Source organism: Mauremys reevesii, linkage group 8 (assembly GCF_016161935.1).
Source record: "Mauremys reevesii isolate NIE-2019 linkage group 8, ASM1616193v1, whole genome shotgun sequence".
Lineage (NCBI taxonomy): Eukaryota > Metazoa > Chordata > Testudines > Geoemydidae > Mauremys > Mauremys reevesii.
In genome coordinates, this window is record NC_052630.1 from 38,633,677 (window position 1) to 38,653,484 (window position 19,808).

Here is a 19,808-nt window from a genome sequence, read left to right on the forward strand (position 1 = left end):
GACCCAGTATGACCATTCTTATGTAAAAATTAATTATAATAAAAATGTTTAGTACAGAAACTCCCCAACAGAATGACCTCCCAAGATAGCAACAATGTGAGATAACAACCTTGGCAAATACTGCATTTTAAAAATGTTGGCCTACTGGGAAACATATTTATATAAGTTTCCATTCCCAGTCACAAATCTAGCATTCTGGAGCAAAGTGACTAAAATATAGTCCAACAAACAAATGTTTATTTAACATGTCCCTCACTTTTCCCTCCACTGCACTCCACTCACCGGTGTTGTCCTTGGTCAGTGGAGACTCAGAGTTCAGAGGTGCTTTCACATGAGTACACCTTCCAGGTGGGGGACAAAAAGGCACAGTTTGCTCTGGCCACGGCTGTTCGTTGCCCCACCGTTCACTCCACCACTCTGTTGCCAATGGCCCTGCACAGTTACCTTCTGCTGTCACCTACCTCTGTGACATCTGCAAGTTGGTCTCTGAAGGTTCCACCAGCTCTCAGTGATTTCAGCTGAGCTCTCAGTGTGGGAACCTCGCTGCTAGTGCAGTCTGGGCCATCTCTTCCACAAAAAACACTGTCCCCACAACAGGTCTAAGCACTTAGACCTGATTGTCAGTGATTTCAGCTGCAGTGGTCACTTAACAGAACAAAAGACTATCTATTGAGCCTAATCAGCTCTGTCTTTAAACAGTGGAGAGGGACAGGTCCCTACCCTCTCTTGATGCCTTCAAATCATCACAGACTAAGTACAGTTCTACTGCCCTTTACTCATACAATAAGAACAACATATCATCCCTCCTCCCCCCACATTCAAATGGTTTGTAACCCAACCCCAGCCAAAATCTATCACTTGGACAACACAGCTCTGTTTGCTGGATACCTAGGTAGATTAGGTGTGAATGTAAATATAATCTGGCCCTGAAGCCTTAGCTGTCAGGGAGAGCTCATTTAGACTTTGCTTACAAATGATCATTTGAAATTATTACGTTGGCCAACATCACCGAAATGAATGCACTGACATCATAAAAAACAGCTGTATAAGGAAGCAAGGAAGCTAGTCTATGTTCATACTTTTCAAATCTATTATACTTTTTCAGATATACAGTGTATGATAAACTATGTGTAAGTTTTTAAAGTGTGTATTAATGTTTCAGTTTAAATTCAGATTTCCAAACAGTCACTAAATTGGTATGTAACTAGCTCACAAAACTGGGGGGGGGGGGGGGCAGCGTGGGAAAATTAAGGGGGGGTATAGGGAAATCACTGCTGACAACTGTTCAGTCAGGGATTGGATGTTATTCTAAAAGCTCTGCTCTATGAATGATTCTGGGGCAGTTCCATGGCCTGTGTTATACAGAGGGTCAGACTAGATCAGTGACTCTCAACCTTTCCAGAGTACTGGACCCCTTTCATGAGTCTGATTTGTCTTGCATACCTCCAAGTTTCACCTCACTTTAGAACTACTTGCTTATAAAATCAGACCTAGAAATACAAAAGTGTCCCAGCCACTAGTACTGACAAATTGCCGACTCTCTCATTTTTACCATATAAGTATAAAATAAATCAATTGGAATATAAATATTGTACTTACATTTCAGTGTACAGTATATACTGCTTTATAAACAAATTATTGTCTGTATGAAATTTTACATGTACCTCTGGTTGAGAACCACTGGCCTAAATCATCACAATGGTCCCTTTGGCACACAATGGCCATGGAATCTATGAACCTAGCAGTGGCAATCTCTCTATCATCAGTGTAGGTGTCTCACACCCTTTAGCACTGGTTGGGGGGCAGGTTTTATCACACCCATTAGCTCTAGTGAGGTCTCTGCCCCATTGCTGGGAGCCTCACACCTTTTGCACTACAGGCTGCCATAGTAGTGAGCAGAGATGGTGAAACCATCCCTGGGAAATCCCTGAGGCCGATCTCTGCAGACAGATTTGTTGTTCAGGAGGAGTCACTGCATCGTCTGTGGGAGCCCATTTCCATCTAGGGGAGTATGCAAGCTGTTCCCACCAGGTATGTGCAGGGACTGGCCCTGTCACTCACCCAGGGCTGTTTGTGCTCTCCCACTGGATGAGTGAACAAGGAGTCACTTTCTCCTTTGGGGGGATTTTGTATCATCTGCGGGAGTCACAAGCCTTTCCCTGGGTCCCTGGTGGCTTCCTGAACAAGTGAGAACAGGCCCCAGCAACATGAGCCAACACAAGCCGGCACTTCTAACCCTGTTGACAAACACTCTGACTGGCGGGCAGAACCCACTCTGGACCTGCTAGGCCAGCCCAGCACATGGGGAAGGAGGGAGCAGGAGGCAGATGTCACTTGGCCATGCAGTGGGGCTGTGAATGCCTCATTGGTGGGGGACATTGCAGGGGCATGAGTCCCATAGGTGTCGGAGACCCAGTCATTAGTGTGACATGGAGCCCTGTCCTGGTGCTCATGCCCTCCAGTGCAGACACCCTTCCCAGCCCACCACAAACAGAAATTGCCACAGCCCCCTCCTGTCCTATTTAAACCCAGCCTGGGATTGGACAGGGCAGCAAACACCAGCAATGCCAGGCCAGGGGATGGGGTGTGAGTTCCACAACTGAGACCCCTTTGCTGAAACATCCTATTGGGAGCCCTTCCCTTCTGCGCCAGTGGGCTGCGGGCTCAGCACAGACTCAGGGGAAGGGAGGTGGTCAGGACCAAGTGAGCCAGGTGCTGCCCGTCTGGAGCTGCACAGCCTGAACCCAAGCATGTCAGTGTCACCTGGAAAGTGCCGAGAGTAGGGCAGGCTATGGAGCCCATCACATCGGTGGCCTGTGTGGGACGGGGCATGGCCACATGTGCAGCTACTCCAGATAGCCATTTCTCTTTGAATTCACCCTGCCATTAGCTGAATTAACTGTCCAGTGCAGGCAAGCACCTCATGGCTGCGTGGCTCTTTGGGCTTTGCTGGGGTGTTCCTGGAAGCCCAAGTGGAAGCAGACAAATTTTCTAAAGTGGCCACTGAGTTGGGGGTGCTTCAGGATCTGGGCACCCACGCTGAGACACTGTAAAGGCTGGCTAAACACGGCAACCAGGATCAGTGGCCACGGGTGGAAACATAGTGCTCGAGGCATGGCAGTTTGGAGCAACAGCAGTCGCTGGATGCTGCGCATTGTGGGGGAACAGCTGCACTGATGTGATTTTTACATATGGTCAAATATTTATAACAAAACAATTTGTAGATAATTAATTCAGTGACTGATGGCAAAGCTCCTCTGATTTATTCCATGAGTGCCAACTATTCATGGGCGAAGAGTGGGCAAGTGTGTTCATAAATCATTCATCATCTAGTGACGAAAACATCAAATAAACTTGGCCTGAATGGTCTCCAGCCAGCAAGAATGCTAGTGACTGTACAGAACACTGGGACGTGGGCACCAACAAAACCACATGGAAACTCCCACAAACCACAGGATTGTCAGGAAGCTTAGAGAGACGGAAGCACGGGCATGGGCAGTGTGACAACAGAGGAAATAGCAGTCCAGTCCTTGCCCACTTCAGCTAAATCAATATCGGGCCTAGATCAGAATCTTCACACAAGAGGGCTGCCCCAGCTTAACTGTGGCAGTTTCTAAGCCAATTTAGCTCAGTTGGTGCAGTTTTCTCTTGGAGCCAAGGCCACGGTGGGGCTCTCTGAACCTGCAGGATGCTCTGGGGAAGAGTTCTTGGGCCACTGTGGATCCCCAGTCCTATAAGGTTGGAAGCCAAAAGCAAGTGTCCAGTAGAGGCCGAGTGCTCCAGACGAGCATTGGCAAAATGATGAAGTTGGGGGCAGATTGAGGCCCATTTTCTGGGCCAGATCCTCTGCTGGGGTGAGCTGATAGACACTACTGACATCAGTAGTATTCCCTTCAGTGGAGCGTCGGTAGCTTACCCGGCTAGCATTCTCCCCTGCCCTATCAATGTCACTCGGAGCTGTGCAAACCCCCCTGTAAGCGTGCGGCCTCACCTGGCGGCGCCCCCTGCTGGTCGTCCTCAGGAATTAGCTCACCAACCCTCTGGAGCTCCCTCTGCAGGCCGGTGTCCTGCTACCACTTGCTCCCCAGGTCCCTCCCGGACCCAGTGCCCTGTTATCTGGGGCGCTGCCCCCTGGCAGTAACCCCTCAGCCTTAGGGTCTCCCCTCCCCAGGGAACCCCCACCCACTATCCCCACCTCGCCTCATATATGGCTACTACCAGTCATTGTCTAGCCCCCGCACCCTGGGGCAGACTGCAATATCAGCCTACTCATCACTGGCAAGGTTGGGTTTGGACCTACTGCCTTTGCCTACCTCTGGGCTGCCCTCTGCAACCCCTAGTACCTATTAGCCCAATGCTAGGCCGCAGCCTGGGGCTTTCCAGGCTGGAGCTTCCCAGCTACTCTGCCTTTCCCCAGCCCTGCTCCACTCAGGTACCCTGTCTCTAGCTCCCTGCAGCCAGGCCCGTCTCCCTCTACAGACAGAGAGAGACTGTTTGCTTGAGCTCCTGGCTCAAGCCTTTACAGGGCCAGCTGGGCCCTAATTGGGCTGGTTTTAACCCTGTCAGGGCTGGAGCGGGTAACCACCCTGCTACAACCCCATTCTGATTCAGGGGGTGTTACAGCCATACTGCACCCACTGCATCCACTCTGCCTGGCTGCCAATGATGGCCACACAGCCAGGCCCAAGACACCAGCTTGGCCTTTATCTGGCTCCTGAAACCATGCAATGCCCCCCTGGCTCCTTGAGGGGCACCTTCCCCCAGCCCATCAGGGGATGGACTGCAGCGTGGGGTTACCAAAGGTGGGTCATGTCAGATTAACCTGATCTCCTTCTTTGAGAAGTTAACTGACTGTTTAGATAAGGGAAATGCAGTAGATCTAATACACTTGGACTTCAATAGAGCTTTTGATATGGTACCACCTGGGAAGCAATTAGATAAATTAGAAATGATGGGGATCAGTACAATAGTAGTAAGGTGGGTGAGGAACCGGCTAAAGGGGAGAAGGCAACAGGTTACGCCAAAAGGTGAACTGTCAGGCAGGAGGGAGGTTACTAGTAGAGTTCCTCAAGGATCGGCACACACAGTAGGAGCATGCTAATGCAATTTGCTGACCATACAGAGTTTTTTAGAGGCATTGTCAAATACAGAGGAGGATCAGAATATTACACAGGAAGCTCTGGGTGACCTTGGAGACTGAAGTGACAGAAATGGGATGAAATTCAGTCAGACAAATTGCCAGGTCGTGCACTTAGAATCTAATAATAAGAATTTCTGCTGTACGCTGGGGGATCAGCAGATGGAAGCAACAGAGGAGGAGAGAGATGTGAGTGTGAAGTTCAATCACAGGATGACCATGAGCCACCAGTATGATGTGGCTGTGAAAAAGACAAGTCTGATCCTAGGCTATATCAGGTGAGGCACTTCCAGTAGTGCTAGAGAGTGCCATTGTACCAGGCACTGGGAAGACCTTGTTTGGAATACCCGGTACATTCTAGTGACCCATGTTCAAGAAGATGAATTCAAACTGGAGCAGGTGCACAGAAGGGCTGCTCAGCTGGGCAGGGGAATGGGGATCCTAGCTTATGAGAGGAGACTGGATGAGCTTGTCTTGGCTAGCCTAGCAAAATGAAGGCTGAGCGGGGAACTGACTGCTCTTGTAAATCCACTGGGGGGTAAACACCAGGAGGGTGATGAGCTAGTGAAGCTAAAGACCAGGCTAGTACCAGAACAAATGGGGATAAATTGACCATGACCCAATTCAGGCTGGAAACGAGAAGGTTTCCAACCATCAGAGATTCTGGAACAGCTTCAGCCAGCCACCTGCAGGGGTCAGGAACATAGGCACCGACTCTGTGGGTGCTCTAGGGCTGGAGCATCCACAGGGAAAAATGAGTGCGTGCTCTGCACCCACTGGCAGCCAAGCTCTCCTCCCCCACCCCTCCTCCTCCCCCCTCCCTGAGTGCACCGCATCCCTGCTCCTCTGCCTACCTCCCAGCGCTTCCCCCTGACCACGGCTAAACAGCTGCTTGGCTGCGGGTGGGGGGGAGAGCGGGAATGTGGCGTGCTTAAGGGAGAAGGTGGGGAAGAGGCGGGGCAGGGGCGTGGATTTGGGGAAGGGGTTGGAATAGGGGCAGGGAGGGGGCAGAGTTGGGGTGGGGACTTTGGGGAAGAGGCTGGAATGGGGGCGGGCAGGGGTGGGAAGAGGCAGGGCTGGGGCGGGGCCGCATGGAAGGGGTGGAGTGGAGTGGGGGTGGGGCTGGGGGAAGAGGTGGGGTCGAGCACCCAGGGGAAAGCTAGGAAGTCGGCATCTATGGTCAGCAAGAGATTTTCCCCCAACCCCCACCATTCTTGTGGGTTTGTTTTTTATCTCCTTCCTCTGAAGCATCAGGGCTGGCTGTTGCTGGAGATGGGATATTAGGCAGGCAGGGCCAGGCTCTGAGGTGGCTCTGAGCACTCTCTCTCTCAGGTGCTTGGCTGGTGGTTCGTGCTCACATGCAGAGGCACCAACTTCCCCAGTTCCCAGGTGCTCGACCTTCTGCTCCACCCCAGGCCCTCCTCCAACTCCATCTCTTCCCCCAAGCTCCACCCCTCCCCCTGCCTCTTTCTGCCCCGCTCCTTTCCCTCCTGCCAGCCGGTGAACAGCTGATCGCAAAGGGCGGGAGGGCTGAGGGGGAGAGGGAAGAGCTGATTGGCAGGGCTGTCAGTGGGTGCTGAGCACCCACTATTTTTTTTCCATGGGTGCTCCAGCCACGGAGCACCCATGGAGTCGATGCCTATGCTCACATGCTCAGGGTCTGACCGACCGCCATGGGTGGGAGGAAGGAATTTTCCCCCAGATCAGATTGGCTGCGGCCGTGGCAGTTTTTCACCTTCTTCTGCAGCGTGTGGGTATGGTCACTGGCCAAGATTATCTGGGTAAATCTAATTTAGCCATTTCCCTGCCATTGTGGGGCCTCAAGCACTGGTGCACCTCGATCCCTCCTATTCTCTGCCTGTGTTCTGTAACGTCTTCTGGGCGCTGTAACATTTTGGTCTAATTTTGGTTGCTGGGTTTATTGTGAGGTTGCTGGCTGGTGTTGGTGGCTTGGTGATCTCCTCTGGCTTTAAACTCTATGGGTCTATGAGCCATCTAGCTCTGGGCACTTGTAAACGGGTCAGACTCACCCCTGCGGCGCCTCCTGCTGGTGACTCCGGGAATTAGCTCTCTGCAGCACTGGAGCGCCCTCTGCAGGCCAGTGATCCGCCTATCTTCAGGCCCCCCGTGTCCCTCCCTGGACCCGGTGCCCTTTTACATGGGGTGCTGCCCCTGGCAGTAACCCCTTTCTCTCTGGGTCTCCCCTCCTTGAGGAACCCCCACCCTCTATCCCCACCTTGCCTCAGTATTGGCTACTGCCAGTCATTGTCTAGCCCCACACTCTGGGGCAGACTGCAGTATCAGCCTACTCATCACAGGCAAAGGGGTTTGGACCTGCTGCTTTGGCCTACCCCTGGGCTGCCCTCTGCAACCCCCAGTACCAGTAGGCCCTTCGCTAGGCCGCAGCCTGAGGCTTTCTAGGCTGGAGCTCCCCAGCCTTTCCCCAGCCCTGCTTCACCCTAGATACCTTGCCTATAACCCCTGCAGCCAGGCCCTTCTTCCTCTTCAGGCAGAGGAAGACTGTCTGTTTCTGGCTTCCCTGGCCTTTTCATAAGGCCTGTGGCTCAGTTTGGGGCATGGCCCCAGCTGCAGCCACTTCCTCAATCAGCCCAGCCTTGAGAGCAGCCGCTCTCAAGCCCTGCTAGGCCACTTTTAAACCCCTTCGGGCAGGAGCAGGGTCCACCCTACTACAGGGAGCGCTCTGCCTGCTTGGGCTGCCCTGCTGGCTGGAGTGCCCCCCCTTCTCTGGCTGACTTGCTGGCTGGAGCTCCTTCTCCTTTCCTGGGGGGCTGCTGCTGCTGGCTGGAGTGCTTCTTCCCAGGACTGCTGCTCCTGCTACAACCGCTGAGCAAGTGAGCAAGTGAGTGGGTGAGTGAGGGGTGGGGGGGGCCTTGCTGGCCAACCCCCACTCCCCCACCTCTGGAGGGAGAAGCCAGGACCCCACCACTACAGCTACCACCTGGGGGGGTCCTTCCTGCCTGGCCACCAGGGCTGCTGGAGGAGGAGAGGCTGCTGCTGCTGCTGGAGCTGTGTTTGTCCCGGGGAGCTGCTGGAGCCTGGAGGAGGACTGAGAAGACCACCGGCTGCTGGGAAGTGCACAGGAATCTGAAGACCACTGTGGAGGGGGCCTTAAAAACTGAGTACCTTTTTGACTGTGCTCTAGTGGTGGGGGTTTAGACTGTGTTTGTGGGGACACGGGGGTGTGGCGTGGAGCCTGCCCCCTGGTCCATCTGTGTCCCCCTCCAACCCCCACCACCACCGCTGCCCCCTCCACCACCCCTGCAGTCCCTTACCATCTGCCTCGGTTCCTGCCTCTGGGACTCAGCTGCTCGCCTAGCCTGCCACGCCCTTTTGCCACCGTTTGGGCCTCCAGCGGCAGCCAGCTAGCCATTGACTGTGCACAAGTGCTTGTGGGTGCACGCACCCCCTTCCCTGGACTGACCCCTTCCTCTGCAACAGGCCCCCGAGCTTTGCCCCTTGGTGCCTGCTCCGTTTGCCCCTTGTGGGCCCCCTCCCCCGGCACCCAGCTTCAGTTTGTTTGCCTGCCCCGCCCGTCTCCCTTTGAAGCTTTGTTTGTCCTGCCCCAGCCCTGAAGCCAGCCCCTTGGTCCTCTGCCCCACTCCCAGCCTGGTTGCTCCTCCTCCGCGCCCTCACCCTGATTAGCCCTCCCCTCGTGCGCCCATAGTCCCATCAGTGCGCTTGTGCCTCTCCCTGTTTAAGTTGCCCTCCTGCACTGCACCCCCATTGCTCTTGATTCCCGCCTCCCTAGTGCAGCTAGAGGAGCCGGATTTTGCTCCTGTGTCGGTACCTGACACCCCAAGTCCTCGATAGTCCCCGTATCTGCCCTCCCCATCGTTGGCACCCTCCTCCTGCCCACAGCCCAGCAGGAGGAGTAGGTGACCTGTCCCCCCCCTTTCTCCGGTGTTTGCCCTCCTCCCCATTCAGCATGGCGGAGGCGGCGGGTGGGATTCCCGGACGACGTCTGTCCCCTCCTCGCCTGCTCCCCAAACGCCCCGGTCTCGACCTCAACCGCCGCTGCCGACCACCTGCCACCACTCCCGCTGAGGCGCCGCAGCGCGACCGACAGGGTGCCTTCTGCTGCTGCCACGCCCTCGCCCCTTCCGCCTCTGGGGAGCCCCGGCCGGCGGAAAGGGTCGGGCAAAAGAAGGGAAAGGGCCCCGCTAGGAAGACTAAGCCTCCATGGCGGAGCCTGCCACCCTGCCGCGCCCCGCCACCGGCCGCGCGCCCTCCCCGCTGTTCCTCCACCAGCTCTGCGAGTGTCCTCCTCGGCCCCCAGAGCGCACGCCCAGGTGGCGGCGGCCCCGCCTGCCGCCACGTCATCTTCCCCGACCGCTGCCTCCGCTACCATCTACAGCGGCCGGGCCCTTCCCACCTTGACCCGGAAGCACGGCGCCCGTTGCCTCCTGGTGCCCGCCGCCCCACGTGGAGACCTACGTGCGGCGTTGGCGAGGGTGGTGGGGCCCACGGCCATCGTGGCGGCCTCCAAAATGTACGGCAAGGTGGTCTTTTCTTGCTCGAGGCCGCCGCCCAGGAGGCGGTGGAGAAGGGCCTGGCGGTGGGGGCGTGTTGTCCCCTGGAGCCGCTGGAGGACCTGGGGTCCGTGGTGCCTTGACCTCCGTCCCTCCCTTCCTGCCCAATGCTGCCCTGTTACCCGCCCTCTCGACCCTGGGGAAGCCCATTTCCGTTGTGAGCCCTCTCCCCTTGGGCTGCAAGGACCCCGCCTCCGTCACGCCTCTCGCCCGCCGGCAGGTGCAGCTTCAGCTGCCGCCGCGGCACGCGGGCGGAGAGGCGCCGAGGGGTCCTTCCTGGTCCCCTTCAGGGGCCCAGTACCGGTGCACTACTCCACGGGGAGGCCCGGTGTTACCTCTGCCGGGCGACGGGCACGTCCCGAGGGACTGCCCTTGGCCCGCACGGGAGCGCCGACCCCGAGCCCCGGCAGGGTGCCGCCCGTCATCGCCAGCGCCCTGGCCACCCGGTGCCCAGAGTCGCCCCTCCTCCTCCTCAGTCCATCACTGCTCCCGCTCGGGCCTCAGGGGGTCGTCCTCCAGGGCGCCCTGATGAGCGGGAGAGCCCCGCCTCCGCTACCTGCGCTCTGGCGGGGCCTGTGGAGGAGGGCGCGGCAGGGATACTTCCGGGCATGGGAGAGGGCTCTCCCCAGGGGGACTCATCCCTCCTTCCTGGTGTTCCACCAGTGCCTCTCCCAGCCCCCAAACCGTCTTCCCTGCCCCTGACCCAATCCCTGTTGACCAGCCCGCAGGCGATGCCATGGAGGGCTGGACCCGGTGGAGGGTAAGCGGTAAGCGGAAGGCTCGGGCTCAACTCGTGCCTTCTGCCGTGGAAGCCCCCCGTAAGACCAGGAAGGGGGCCGCAGGCACTGAGCCTTCCGCCGTGCCCACGGGGATACCCCATCTGCCGATGACGGCTAGGGAAGACGTGGCAGCACCGGAGGGTACCACCATCCCTCCTCCGCAGTCCCTCGCGGAGGCCCCGATGGAGCCCTCCTGTTCCTTGCCTCCTGTGCCCCCGCAATACCCGAGGTGAGCGTCGCCGGGCGCAAGCGGGAGGACTCTGGGATGGTGGGTGGTGAGCTCCTCCATCTTTGCAGAGATCGAGGCCCTGGGTCTGACCCGGTCACCCCGGGAGGACGACCTCTGCCGACGGGCCTTGACCTGGCAGACCTCACCCCAGCCCCCTTCCCATGCTCCACCATCCTCCTGCTACGTCCGCTCCGCCCGCGGGTCCCCTGACTCTCGCTACTGGGGTGTCCTCGGTGGTGCGGGCGATCGAGTTCCTTCCCGGGTGGGGCCCCTGAGGGTTCGGCATCTCCCGCGCCGAGGCTGCTCTACCTGCCGTTGAGCCTGAGCCCGGTGTCGCTGGGGACCCTCCCTACCCTCCAACTCCCGCACCTGGCCGCGAGGAGCCACTTACTGATGGTTCAGCTCCTGCGCCCAGGGTCCCATCTCTGTCCCTCCCCACCCCTGCTCCTGACCCCAGCCCTGCCCCTCCACCTCCTGTAATGTTATTGCCGCCCCTGGAGCTGTCTCCTTCCCTTCCCAGAGGATGACTCCCAGGAGCGGCCTTTGAATTTCATAGTCCCGACCCACTCGGGCTGTACTCTTCCTCCGCCGCCCCACTGAGCCAGGGCCCGCCCCTTGCTTGCCCGTCCCGTGGGCCACGGGCTGCACCAGAGGCCCCACCGGTGGACCCCCGGAGGCCAGCGACCCCGCCCCCCGATACGCTGCGAGAGGAGTTGCGGGAGTTCTTGGAGGACGTCCGGGGCTCCCGCAACAAGGTCGTGCTTGCTCTCCAGCGCTGGGGGACTTCCACCGATCCTCCTGGCCACGCGGCCCTCAGGGGAGGGCAAGGGGACCGGGAAGCAGAATGTCGCGGCTTACCACCGGGCACGCGGCTTCCGTGACTCCCTGCTCGCCTTCGGGGTGGGCCACGGTTTGCTGCGTGGCCCAACGGGGGCCGTGAGCGCCCCTGCTGACGTGGATCCCCCCCAGCCCTCCTCATGGCAGTCATCACCTTTGCCACACTAAACACCCGGAGCTGTAGGGTGGGTTTCGCAGGAGCCAGGTGCTCTCCTTCCTTCGGGAGGGGGTACTCCGTGGTTTTCCTGCAGGAGACCCACACGGATCCGGCCGCCGAAGCTAACTGGCGGCTGGAGTGGGGGGACGGGGTCTACTTCAGCCATCTCACCACCCATCAGGCTGGAGTGGCTACCCTGTTCTCCCCCGACCTACGGCCAGAGGTGCTGGGGGTCGCCGAGGCTGTGCCGGGCCGCCTGCTGCACCTCCGGGTCCGCATGGTGGGGCTTGTGGTCAACCTCATCAACATCTATGCCCCGGCATTTGCCCCGAGCGGCTGCAGTTCTATCGGCAGGCGTCCGCCTTCCTCGGCTCCCTGGATCCTCGTGAGTGCCTGGTCCTGGGCGGGACTTTAACACCGCCCTGAGGAGCAGGACCGGGGACCGAGCAGAGCCCGCCGCCGCGGACGCCCTCAGGAGATCGCCGCCATCACTCCCTGGTGGACGCCTGGCGCGACCACCACCCGGACGACGCCTCCACGCACACCTATGTCCGGTGGAGCCCATCGGTCGTGCCACTCCCGGTTGGACCGCATCTATCTGTCCCGGTTCCATCTCTCACGGGCCCAGTCCTCCAGCATCCGGCCGCCCTTTTTCGACCACCACCTGTCACCGTGGACGGCCTCTCTGCGCCGGAGAGGCCGGGCCGCCTATTGGCACTTCAACGACAGCTTGCTGGAGGATGGGGCTTCGTGGCGCCCTTCCGGGAGTTCTGGCTGGCCTGGCGAGGGCAGCGGCGCGCTTCCTCGGCGCGGCGGTGGTGGGACGTGGGAAGGTGCGCGCCGGCTCTTCTGCCGTGACTACACCGGGCGCCAGCCGACGGAGGGATGCGCGATAGGGCAGTTGGAGCGGAGGTCTTAGAGCTGGAGAGGCGTCTGGCCGCCAGCCCCGAGGATCCATCCTTTGCGGAGCGTGCCGAGAAGCGGAGGAGCTCCGGGTCCTGAAGACCATCGGGCCCGGGCGCTTTGTTCGATCCCGCATCCGCCTCCTTCGAGATGGATCGCGCTCCCGCTTCTTCTACGCCCTGGAGAAACGGAGGGGGCCAAGAAGCACGTCACCTGCCTCCTGGCGGAGGACGGCTCCCTCACGGATCCGGCGGAGATGTGCCAGAGGGCCCGGACCTTCTACGCGCGCTTTTCTCCCCGGATCCGACCGATCCTGCCGCTTGCAAAGTGCTCTGGGACGGGCTCGACGGTCAGCGCTGGCGGCCGGGACCGCTAGAGCTGCCTCTCACTCTGGCCGAGTTCTCGAAGCCTCCGTCGCATGCCCACCAATAAATCCCCGGCATGGACGGGCTGACCGTGGAGTTCTACCGCGTGTTCTGGGACGCCCTCGGCCCAGACCTAGTCACCGTCTGGGCCGAGTCCTTGCGGGCGGGTCCTCCTCTCGCAGGCGAGCCGTGCTCGCTTTATTGCCGAAGAGGGGGACCTCCGCGATTTACGGAATTGGCGCCCCATCTCGCCTCCTCAGCACGGACTATAAAATTGTTGCGAAGGCCATTTCGATTCGGCTAGGGTCCGTGCTGGAGGACGTGATCCACCCAGACCAGACCTACACCGTCCCGGCCGTACCATCTTCGATAACCTGTATCTGGTCCGGGATCTCTTGGAGCTTGGGTGCAGGGATGGTCTGTCGCTCGCCTCCTGTCCCTGGATCAGGAGAAGGCGTCGACAGGGTGGACCACGGGTATCTCCTGGGCACTCTGCAGGCGTTAGGCTTTGGACCCCAGTTTGTGGGTTTCTCCAGGTGCTGTACGCTCGCAGAGTGTCTGGTCAGGCTCAACTGGACCCTGACCGAGCCGGTCAGCTTTGGGCGGGAGTGCGGCAGGGGTGCCCTCTCGGCCAGCTGTACGCCCTGGCGATTGAGCCCTTCCTCTGTCTCCTCCGCAGGAGGTTGACGGGGTTGGTGCTTCGGGAGCCGGAGCTGCGGCTGGTCCTGTCGGCGACGCCGACGATGTGCTCCTCGTGGTCCAGGACCCGGCGACTTGGCGCGGTGGAGGCCTGCCAAGCCGTGTACTCGGCGGCCTCCTCCGCCCGGGTCAACTGGGTCAAGAGCTCTGGCCTGGTGGTCGGGGACGGGTGGCAGGCGAGCTCCTCCCACCCGCGCTTCAGGCCATCCGTGGAGCGGGTCCGCTGCTCTATCTCGGCGTTACCTTTCTGCCACGCATCCTCTCCGCCGGAGAACTGGCAAGGTTTGCAGGGCAGGGTGGCGGAGCGCCCGAAATGGACAGGACTCCTCCGGTGCCTTTCTCCGAGGAGGGCACTGGTGCTCAATCAACTGGTCCTGTCCATGCTCTGGTACCGCTCAACACCCTGGTCCCGGCCCCGGTGTTCCTGACCGATCTCCGGAGGGTGGTGCTGGAGTTCTTTGGCCAGGACTGCACTGGGTCCCTGCAGGGTACTCCACCTGCCCTGGAGGAGGGAGGGCAGGGCCTGAAGTGCCTCCGCACTCAGGTCCACGTCTTCCGCCTCCAGGCACTGCAGAGGCTCCTTTATGGTGCGGGTAGTCCGGCATGGAGAGCCCTGGCGCACGCCTTCCTGCGCCGCTTCGAGGGCTCCGATACGACCGGCAGCTCCTTTATCTCGACCCGAGGCCTTCCGCGAGACCTCTCCGGCTGCCGGTCTTCTACCAGGACCTCCTCCGACCTGGAAGCTGTTCTCTGCGACCAGGTCCGTGGCGGCCACCGAGGGCAGACCTCCTCGCGGAGCCCCTGCTACACAACCTCAGCTCCGTGCGGGTGGCGGAGTCTCGCGGTGCGCCAGAGGTTGGTCCTGGCAGAAGCCACCAGGGTCGGAGACCTCCTGACTACGACCGGGAGACTGGCTGGATCCCCTGACGCCGCTCGGCGGATGGGGCTCTCCAGACCTTGTACTCCCAGCGCGTACTACAGGAGGTGAAGGCCGCTTGCCGCCGCTGCTCGGGCTTACCTCGACCGGGTCCTGCGTGAGGGCACGCCCCACCCCCACCCCGAGCCCTCCGGACCTCTTCATCGGGCCCCTGTCCCGTGGACCCGACCGCCCCGCCCCTTCTCCGCCAGCCGGCTGCACGATCTGCAGCCGGTCCGCTTCCGAACCGCGCCAAGGAAACAACTCTACGCGCCGTGCTCCATACCGCTCACTTCTCACCTCGTGTCCCGCCCCGACACCCAGTGGCGGGACCTCTGCCACCTGTGGAGGGTGAGGAGCCCGTGGGCCAGCCTGTACTCCACCCTGGTCCCGAGGCCCGCCGGGATATCAGCTGGCGGCTCCTTCACGGGGCCGTGAGCACGGGCGTGTACTTGGCGCGGTTCACCCCTGTCCCGACACCTGCCCTTCTGCGGCGTGAGGGAGACCCTGGCGCATGTTTACCTAGAGTGCGCCAGGTTGCAGCCCCTATACCGGCTCCTCACTAATATCCTCTTGCGCTTCTGGCTGCACTTTTCCCACCTCCTTATCCATGCACTCCCTATCCGTGGCCCCACAAAGTCGCGGGACCTCCTGGTCAACCTCCTCCTCGCCCTGGCTAAAAAGGCCATCCACGCGACCAGGGAGGGGAGGTTGGCCGACGGAGACTCCTGCGACTGTGGGGCTTGTTACCGGTCCCTTGTCCGCTCACGTCTCCGGGCGGAGTTCCTCTGGGCGGCGTCCGCTGGCTCCCTTGATGCCTTCGAGGAGCAGTGGGCGCTGTCCGGGGTTCTCTGCTCGGTGTCCCCATCAGGCTCCCTCCTTCTGACCCTTTGACCTCACTCCTGCCCCTGTTCTTTTATTAGTTGTCCCCCGCACTTAGTGGGTTTCCGTGGCCCTGTGGATCCTCCCTTAGGCTGGGGATCCAGCATGGGCGGGCTTCCGCCGCCCCTCTCCCGGATAACCCAATAGTACAGGGAGCGCTCTGCCTGCTTGGGCTGCCCTGCTGGCTGGAGTGCCCCCCCTTCTCTGGCTGACTTGCTGGCTGGAGCTCCTTCTCCTTTCCTGGGGGGCTGCTGCTGCTGGCTGGAGTGCTTCTTCCCAGGACTGCTGCTCCTGCTACAACCGCTGAGCAAGTGAGCAAGTGAGTGGGTGAGTGAGGGGTGGGGGGGGCCTTGCTGGCCAACCCCCACTCCCCCACCTCTGGAGGGAGAAGCCAGGACCCCACCACTACAGCTACCACCTGGGGGGGTCCTTCCTGCCTGGCCACCAGGGCTGCTGGAGGAGGAGAGGCTGCTGCTGCTGCTGGAGCTGTGTTTGTCCCGGGGAGCTGCTGGAGCCTGGAGGAGGACTGAGAAGACCACCGGCTGCTGGGAAGTGCACAGGAATCTGAAGACCACTGTGGAGGGGGCCTTAAAAACTGAGTACCTTTTTGACTGTGCTCTAGTGGTGGGGGTTTAGACTGTGTTTGTGGGGACACGGGGGTGTGGCGTGGAGCCTGCCCCCGGGTCCCTCTGTGTCCTCCAACCCCCACCACCACCGCTGCCCCCTCCACCACCCCTGCAGTCCCTTACCATCTGCCTCGGTTCCTGCCTCTGGGACTCAGCTGCTCGCCTAGCCTGCCACGCCCTTTTGCCACCGTTTGGGCCTCCAGCGGCAGCCAGCTAGCCATTGACTGTGCACAAGTGCTTGTGGGTGCACGCACCCCCTTCCCTGGACTGACCCTTCCCCTCTGCAACAGGCCCCCTAGCTTTGCCCCTTGTTGCCTGCTCCCTTTGCCCCTTGTGGCCCCCCCTCCCCCGGCACCCAGCTTCAGTTTGTTTGCCTGCCCCGCCCGTCTCCCTTTGCAGCTTTGTTTGTCCTGCCCCGGCCCTGAAGCCAGCCCCGTGGTCCCTCTGCCCCACTCCCAGCCTGGTTGCTCCTCCTCCGCAGCCCTCACCCTGATTAGCCCCTCCTCGTGCACCCATAGTCCCATCAGTGCGCTTGTGCCTCTCCCCTGTTTAAGTTGCCCCTCCTGCACTGCACCCCCATTGCTCTTGTTTCCCGCCTCCCTTAGTGCAGCTAGAGGAGCCGGATTTTGGTCCTGTGTCGGTACCTGACCCCCCCCCCCAAGTCCTTGATAGTCCCCGTATCTGCCCCCCCCACCCATTGTTGGCACCCTCCTCCCTGCCCACAGCCTAGCAGGGAGGAGTAGGTGACCTGTCCCTTACCCCCCCCTTTCTCCGGTGTTTGCCCTCCCTCCCCATTCAGCATGGCGGGAGGCGCGGCGGGTGGGATTCCCGGGACGACGTCTGTCCCCCCTCCCTCGCCTGCTCCCCCCAAACGCCCCCCGGTCTCGACCTCAACCGCCGCTGCCGGACCACCTGCCACCACTCCCGCTGAGGCGCCGGCAGCGGCGACCGACAGGGTGCCTTCTGCTGCTGCCACGTCCCTCGCCCCTTCCGCCTCTGGGGGAGCCCCCCCGGCCGGCGGAAAGGGTCGGGGCAAAAAGAAGGGAAAGGGCCCCGCTAGGAAGACTAAGCCCTCCATGGCGGAGCCTGCCACCCCTGCCGCGGCCCCGCCACCGGCCGCGGCGTCCCTCCCCGCTGTTCCCTCCACCAGCTCTGCGAGTGTCCCTCCCTCAGCCCCCAGAGCGTACGCCCAGGTGGCGGCGGCCCCCCCGCCCACCTCTACGTCATCTCCCCCGACCGCTGCCTCCGCTACCATCTACAGCGGCCGGGGCCCCTTCCCCACCTTGACCCGGAAGCACGGCGTCCGTTGCCTCCTGGTGCCCGCCTCGCCCCACGTGGAGACCTACGTGCGGGCGTTGGCGAGGGTGGTGGGGCCCACGGCCATCGTGGCGGCCTCCAAAATGTACGGCAAGGCGGTCTTCTTCCTTGCCTCGGAGGCCGCCGCCCAGGAGGCGGTGGAGAAGGGCCTGGCGGTGGGGGGCGTGTTCGTCCCCCTGGAACCGCTGGAGGACCTGGGTGTCCGAGTGGTGCTGACCTCCGTCCCTCCCTTCCTGCCCAATGTCGCCCTGTTAACCGCCCTCTCTACTTTGGGGAAGCCCATCTCCGTGGTGAGCCCTCTCCCCTTGGGCTGCAAAGACCCTGCCCTCCGTCACGTCCTCTCGTTCCGCCGACAGGTGCAGCTTCAACTGTCGCCGGCGGCGCGTGGCGGAGAGGCGCTTGAGGGGTCTTTCCTGGTCCCCTATCAGGGGGCCCAGTACCGGGTGCATTACTCCACGGGGGAGGCCCGGTGTTACCTCTGCCAGGCGACGGGGCACGTCCGGAGGGACTGCCCCTTGGCCCGGCACGGGGGAGCGCCCGGGACCCCCGAGCCCCGGCAGGGTGCCGGCCCCGTCATCGCCAGCGCCCCGGGCCACCTGGTGCCCAGAGTCGCCCCTCCTCCTCCTCAGCCCATCACTGCTCCCGCTCGGGCCTCAGGGGTACGTCTTCCAGGGCGCCCAGCCGAGCGGGAGAGCCCTGCCTCTGCTGCCTGCACTCTGGCGGGGCCTGTGGAGGAGGGTGCGGCAGGGGTACTGCTGGGCGTGGGAGAGGGCTCTCCCCAGGGGGACTCTTCCCTCTCTCCTGCTGTCCCCCCAGTGCCTCTCCGAGCCCCCGCACTGGCATCCTTGCCCCCCGACCCAACCCCTGTCGACCGGCCCAACAATGATGCCATGGAGGGCTGGACCCGTGTAGAGGGTAAGCGGGGCAAGCGGAAGGCTCGAGCTCCGCCCGTGCCACCTGAGGCGGAAGCCCCCCGTAAGACCAGAAAGGGGGCCGCAGACACGGAGCCTTCCGCCGTGCCCCAGGGGTTGACCCATCTGCCGATGACGGCTAGGGCAGACGTGGCAGCACCGGAAGGTACCACCATCCCTCCTCCGCAGTCCCTTCTTGCAGAGGCCTCCGATGAAGCCCCTCCTGTTCCCTTGCCCCCCGCAATACCCGAGGTGAGCGTCGCCTCGGGTGCGAGTGGGGAGGACCCCGGGGTGGTGGGAGGTGAGCTCCCCTCCATCTTCGCGGAGATCGAGGCCCTGGGTCTGACCCCGGTCACCCCGGGGGAGGACGACCCTCTGCCCACGGGCCTCGACTTAGCCGACCTCACCCCAGCTTCCCCATCCCCGTGCTCCATCGACCCTCCCGCTGCGTCCGCTCCCGCCTCTGCGGGTCCCCTGGACTCCTCAGCCTGCCCGGCTGCAGACGGCACCCTGCTGCTGGCTGCCGAGCCTGCTGTAGCGACGGCCGGTGCCTCATGGCAGGGAGATGGGCTACCGGGGGTGTCCCTCGGTGGTGTAGGGCAATCGAGTTCCTACCCGGGTGGGGGCCCCTCTGAGGGTTCTGCATCTCTCTGCGCCGAGGCTGCTCTACCTGCTGTTGAGCCTGAGCCCGGTGTCACTGGGGACCCCCTCCCTACCCCTCCAACTCCCGTACCTGGCCGCGAGGAGCCACTTACTGATGGTTCAGCTCCTGCGGCCCAGGGTCCCGTCTCTCTCCCTCCCCCCACCCCTGCTCCTGACCCCAGCCCTGCCCCCTCCACCTCCCATGATGTTATTGCTGCCCCTGGGGCTGTCTCCTTCCCTTTCCCAGAGGATGACTCCCAGGGAGCGGCCTTTGAATTTCACAGTCCCGACCCCCTCGGGGCTGTACTCTTCCCTCCGCCGCCCCCCACTGAGCCAGGGCCCGCCCCTTGCTTGCCCGTCCCGGTGGGCCACGGGGCTGCGCCAGAGGTCCCACCGGTGGACCCCCGGAGGTCAGCGACCCCGCCCCCCCATACGCTGCGAGAGGAATTGCGGGAGTTCTTGGAGGACGTCCGGGGCTCCCGCAACAAGGTCGTGCTTGCTCTCCAGCGCTGGGGAGACTTCCACCGGATCCTCCTGGCCACGCGGGCCCTCATAGGGGAGGGCAAAGGGACTGGGAAGCAGAATGTCGCGGCTTACCACCGGGCGCGCGGCTTCCGTGACTCCCTGCTCGCCTTCGGGGTGGGCCACGGTTTGCTGCGTGGCCCAATGGGGGCCGTGAGCGCCCCTGCTGATGTGGATCCCCCCCAGCCCTCCTCATGGCAGTCATCACCTTTGCCACACTAAACGCCCGGAGCTGTAGGGTGGGTTTCCGCAGGAGCCAGGTGCTCTCCTTCCTTCAGGAGGGGGGGTACTCCGTGGTTTTCCTGCAGGAGACCCACACGGATCCGGCCGCCGAAG